The sequence below is a fragment of the Phalaenopsis equestris genome, unplaced genomic scaffold, assembly GCF_001263595.1.
Source record: "Phalaenopsis equestris unplaced genomic scaffold, ASM126359v1 Scaffold001282, whole genome shotgun sequence".
NCBI lineage: Eukaryota > Viridiplantae > Streptophyta > Magnoliopsida > Asparagales > Orchidaceae > Phalaenopsis > Phalaenopsis equestris.
Window position 1 is genome coordinate 74910 of NW_018165721.1, and position 6456 is coordinate 81365.

A 6456-nucleotide genomic window follows, 5' to 3' on the forward strand; every position below is an offset into this window, starting at 1 on the left:
TATAAATATAAATAGCACATTTTAAGATGTTTCAATTTTCCCAAACTTAAACGTTACTTGTTCTCATGTAACACTACAACTTAAAAATTATATTGATTTATATTAGTGAGTTTCCTTAGGATGACCTAAAATTTTGTTCTAGAAATGTTATAGGTCAACTTATAAGAATTTCCAGTAAATTAGATGTTATTTAAGGTATCAAAATATTTAGTATTAAACTTAGGAATCCTGATTTTCTATTTAATTCAAAAATAATTGAAAATTTTCTAAACTTTGGATTCTTAGAAAAAGTATTGATTTTTTAATTAGGTTCTAATCCTTAAGCTTCTCCCACATATTTTCATTTTTACTTTTCTTTTCCTTTTCTTTTTATTTTTCCTTTTATTTTCTTTTTATTTTCTTTTTCTTTTTTGTTATGGTTCTTTTTTAATCCTTACTATTTGATGTGAGGATTACTATGTCTGAATAGACCTTAAATAATTTTAAATTTCACTATCACTTTTCTAAAGTTAAACTTATTTTCTAATTTTAACTTAAAGTGTAGCATTATAAAAAGAATTTTAATAGAGTCTAAATTCTTCAAAAAGTATTATTCTAAAAATCCTTAATTTTTCAAAATTGCAATTTTTTCTACTATAAATAGTAAAAAAATTTTCCTATTATTTTTTACTAAGCATCTTAACTTTAGTTTCATCCTTTTTTACTAAAGTTTCTATTAAGTTTTTCTATTGCATTTCTATAACTAAAATTTTAGTAATTTTATGACAACTCCACATAACAAAAATCATTTTTTAAATAAAATTTATTTGTAGTTTCTTTAAGGACAAATAAAGTTTAACATTGAAATTTAATTTTCTTCCCCTACCCACAAACTTGAATTTTTTAAAAATTTAACAATCAATACAGATAAATATGACAGGAAGAAAAATTAAAATTGATAAATACATGCTAAAAATTAAACTAAATTAAAAAAGAAGCATGAACTTTAGTACAAGAACTAGGCATAAAAGTAGACATTTATAATTTTCATGTTCTCAATTTACTAGAGGGAATTGCAATATAATAAATAAGACATGAATAAAAAGATAAGTCCATCTAACAAAAATAACATTAGTATTCATTTCATAAAAAAACAATAATACAAACATAGTTCACTACATGATAACTTCATCACACCTACAACACACATATATCAGTCCAACACAAGTAAACAAATACTAAGACACCTACACATCAGAGTTCAACACATAAGAAAAAACACCTAATCACTCTCATCATCATCATAGTATTCTTTATCATCTTCATCTTCTATGTCATCCTCATCTCTGGGTTGGTGATGAGTGAAAGTTTGATATAAATGATATTCAGGAAATTTAATGTTCTTGCTTCCTCTAACCCATTGATTTTGCTTAAACATTTCTATCATGGATGCATAGTATCGAGCCTTAAAATTGCTTTTAATGTTTTTCTTCTTGTCTAAATTTTCTTAAATTCTATATTATCAAACATTTGGCACTGCATAAAAGCCATATCTCCTCCAAGTACCTTTAAACGTTCCAAAATATGCTCTAGGTCTGAAGCAGCTCCATATGAGGCTCGCGATGTAGATGCTTGAGAAGAAGATGGAATATCGACACTGCTCGCACCGAGTCCAATCCCGAAATGATTTTAATAAACTTTTTTCTTTGTCTTTGTGATTGGCTTCAGAGGATGTAATAATTCCTTTGCATTTTCATAAGTAACTCTAGACTGCCGACACAGGGTAAAGAAAAGGAAAGGGTATTCCAATCCCATAGAAGAACTTCCTGTAGCAGTACTGATAATTGATCTATAAATGAGAGCACAAATATTTATCCTCTTCATGTTTTGAATGCAAAAATTTAAAATAGCCCTCTCTCTTTTAACTTCACTTTAATTAATTGTACGTAAAAATTGGGAAGATATGAAATAATGTCACGCTTTTGAAGGTGCATTGAGTTTAGAAGATGAAAAATTTACCTTGTGGCTATTTCTGATTTTCCAAGATCCCTTTCTGTCGGTTAGATAAGCAATTATTTCATCCAATTGCATATCATCTGGCTCGAAAGTAGATGTGTGTCAACCTTGAACATCTTCCAATTGATAAAATGCATTAATTCTTTCTGAAGAAAAAATCTACCTTTCTTCCGCGCATGAATACAACATCTTCAGATGAATCAGAAAGGTTGACATAAAATTATCAAACAATGGAAATAACTGCTACAGCAGTATTATAGCAGAATACTTCCCAATTGTGCATAGCAATTAAACTTTCTACCTCACCTCCTGGGCTACTGAAAGCTCTCTTTGCCATAAGCTTTCTAGTCTGAAGCATGTTGTTATACCTATCTTAACCCCTCACACTAATAAACTTCTTTTTATCATAAATGGCCTTACCTTTGCCCTTTCATCCTTTGATTTTTGATGTCATACTCTCTCAAGATGTTGAATCTTTTCTCCTCCTAAATTAGAAAGCTCTAAAAATCACCTTAGACACCACACTCATAATTGGAAAGATGAGGGGTGAATTCAACTTGAAGGAAGGGACTCCAATATATAGACTTCATTTCAGGTGCTTAGGTGCCAAATATTTGTGCCTAAGAATTAGCAAAAATTTTGGCTTTGGCACCTAGGCACCAATTCCTAGAGCCAGGGTGCAAATTTTTTACTCTTAGGCGCTCAAAGGTAGTGCCTAGACACCAGTGCCTAAATTTGCCAATTAACATATCTTGACCTTATCATAACCATTAAAATTAGTTTTTTATGCTTTTTATCATTATGTAAGTCTCATTGTCACACAATACATTTAACATAACACACATCCTTAAGAACATCACAATAACAAATAATCTAAATCAATCTATAGTGATAACTATGGGTTGTCTCCCACAAAGCGTTTGGTTTAATGTCACCAGTCTGATAAAGGACTCCTCACCGATCAAAATTTCATTTAAGTTATCCTTAATCAATCACCCAAACTTTTTTGGATCCTAGGATTCCTACTAAATCTTCCATCTTTAGTTTTTATTTCAACTTTTTTTCCTATTTTGATTGATTTAGACTGTTGTTCCTTTTGTGTCTTTTTTGTTCCAATAATCATCTAATGATTTTCTCAATTTGCATAGTAATATCATCCTTAAAATTTATAAGAAATGCATCCCTATGTGATAATTTAAGATCTCATAAAATTTGGATTAGATTTTGGATCAAATTCTACTAGGTTACTCTTATGTCTCGAGTTGCCTTCTAATTCCTCCCCTTGGGGATGAGGAAATGGTGGAGGTGGTCTTTCTATATTTATCTTGGTTGATGAAATATGTTTTTCTAATTCATTAGGAATTTTTTCCATTAGTCGTTGAATCTCCTTTTTTTCTTTTCTCAACTTAACATTCTTTTGCACCATGTCCTCCAACTCTCCTCCACTTCTTAGTTGGATAGCTTCATCTTGCCCACCATCTTCTCCTTAGGGTTTTTATCAGGGCCACTTGGTAAAATCTCTGGAAGATGATTGTTAATTGAGTTAACAATCTGGTCTTGTTGGTTTTTAATATTCCTTAATGTAGCCCATTGACTTTTCAGCTGACTCTCCATTTGAATAACAACCTCTTCTAATAATAACTCCTCCCCATTTTGTGGGTTGAAGTTAAATTTATAAGGAGAAAAAAGTCCAACATTAAAATTGCACTGATTATTTCAATTACATATCTGATTAAGTTGATTATCTTCCCATAATTGGTTTCTTCTTCCAAAATTATTATTCTAGTAAAGTTTGGAATGATTCTCCTAGCATGGGTTGTAATAATCAGAATAAGGATTGTGTATCTTATGGTTAGTTTCAAAATAGTTAGTCTTAATTAATTGTCCAAATGAATTTTCCTCAATAACTGAGGGTCCTTGGGGATAAATTTCTACGTATTGATCGACATTTCTCGCAATATCTACAATCTGAGAAGTTAAAATAGTCAACATATCAGCTTCATGAAATATCACTACTCTTTTGGGGTTTTCTCTATCGATGCTACTAGAATCATAATCCAAAACTGAAATATTCATTATCTTGTTGATCCACTATTTCTATAATAAATTTATAGTCTTTCAGATTCATAATTCTTCTAACAATTCTCTCTAGTTTTGAATTGTAAGGTTCAAGGTCTACAGCTCCTAAACTACGTAAACAAATCTAAATACTTAACTGAAATGACAAATATCCAATACTTTAAGCACTCAAAGTTATTTTTGGTATTTTAGAGTTTTTTAAAAACAAACAAAAAATAGATAAACACGCTTGATAATAACACTATAATTTCCAAATCTAAGTCGTATAATTTCAACTAAAATTCTCCTAACCATAGCTTCCCAGATAATGGCGCAAAAAACTTGATTCGAACCATAATTACTTAGTTATTTAGTTTCTTGGCCAAAAACTTGACCCAGTTTCCTTAGGCAACTAGTCTACAAAATGGATATGTTATAGAATTTAGAATTTAATTTATATTTCACACACTAGGGGTGCAGGTGTCGTTTCAAGTAATATAGAGTTTTCTTCAAAACCCAGAGTATCGATCCTACTGAGAAGCAAGGTAAGAAATCCCTTAGGCCAAGTTCAAGTCTACTACTATCAGGTTTTAGTTTAAAATTTTTAAAATGTTTGATTTTCCTAAATTTACTACTTTACTTTAAAATCAAAATTAACTAAATTAAATAAAAATCTAATCACGAAGGCTAGTTAAATTTTGGAAAGTTATTATATAATAAATATCCTTTTCCCCTTTGCAATGAGGTGATAATCAGTGTAGGAATCAAATGTTTATAGGTTTAAATGTAGTTTTGTGACAAATAGGAGCAATCCTATTCTTTACCCTCTTTTGAGTGCATGAAAAACATTGGATAACCTAGAGTTAAGTTCTTAATTCTAAGGTTATTTTGGGTAGGTTTTAGGCTCTAACCTCTAGTCTACCCACTATGCCCTCACTTTAGGACTAACCGGTCCTTAAGTTCCAAACTCTAGATCAAATTGGTAAGAATCTAGCCCATCACCCTAGAAACACCACATCACCCTAGAAACACCAATTTTCCATATCTATTTACACTAACCAAAATCTTATCTCTCTATCTTTTTACACTAACAAATGTGCTACCTTATCACCCACCAAATTAATGTGATTCTTACTAGTTGAGCAATATATAGCCCTCCCAGGTCATTATGGTTTGACAACAAGTTTTAACATTACCGATTGACTAGATTGAATATGTAAATTAAGTACAAAGCAATGAATCATCACAAGTATGGAATAAGAGAAGTCGTAAATAATTATAATCATACACATGATTAATTCTTATTGCAAGGAGAAAGAGAAAAAAAACTACTCACATATTTACTAAGCATGGAGAAAACACATGGATTCTTTGTTGCAAATGACATTGAAATCATACAACTATATTGTAATAATTTAAGTAAATATAAAAAGAGTCCAAATTTTATCTTTGTAGAAGATTCATGCCCTCCTTGTACAGTAATTAACAATCCCTTACACTTCTCTCCAAAGTCCCGAAAGTCACTACAACTCTAAAAGACACTTCCCCATCTACACACACACACACACACACACACACATACACACACACACACACTCTCTCTCTCTCTCTCTCTCTCTCTCTCTCTCTCTCTCTCCCCTCTCCTGCCCCCCCTCTTTTCTTCTCTCAAGGCACCTTCTCTTCTTTTTTAAGAGACACCAAGCCTCATTTAACATAACCATTGAAATCCCCAAGAGGCACTTAACACACTTCAGATGCCTCTCCAAAATTTATCCACATACATTGAATTTTTAGAAAAACCGATTCTAGCTCCTAGGCACGCAACCATGGTCTATGTGCTAGCATTCCATAAGCCTTGGTTAATTGTCTAGCGCCTAGGTGTTGGATCCTGGCGTCATGGCATCGAGTTCTCTGTTTTCATGTAGAAGGCCAAAATTTGGCGCCTAGGCACAATTTTACATTTGTCTCTTTTGCTCTATTTGACCCCATTTTACTTTGTTTTTGCTCATTTTTCTCCAAAACTCTATTTCTTGTATCTAAAACCAAAAACATGCAAAACACCTTCCATTAAAGCGCAATGTCATTAAAAATGGCATAAAATGTATATAAAAACTAGCACATTTTGAAGTGCGTCAATAAGGTTTAGGAAAAAATCTAAAAGCTTACACAGTTCAAAATCAAGCATGTCAGCAGAGAAGAAAACCAGGTTGTCGACCTACTACCAAGAAGCCCCCAACATAGAGAATAGATCACTGAAAAAACTCTACCGACTTATCATAAAAGAACAAAAAATGTTAGCTGTAGAGACCAACAAAAACAAAAGCTAGACGGATCCTTACGTCAAATACTTGAAGACGAGAGAAATTATAGAAGTGATAACAAATCCCATGAGAATCAAATTCA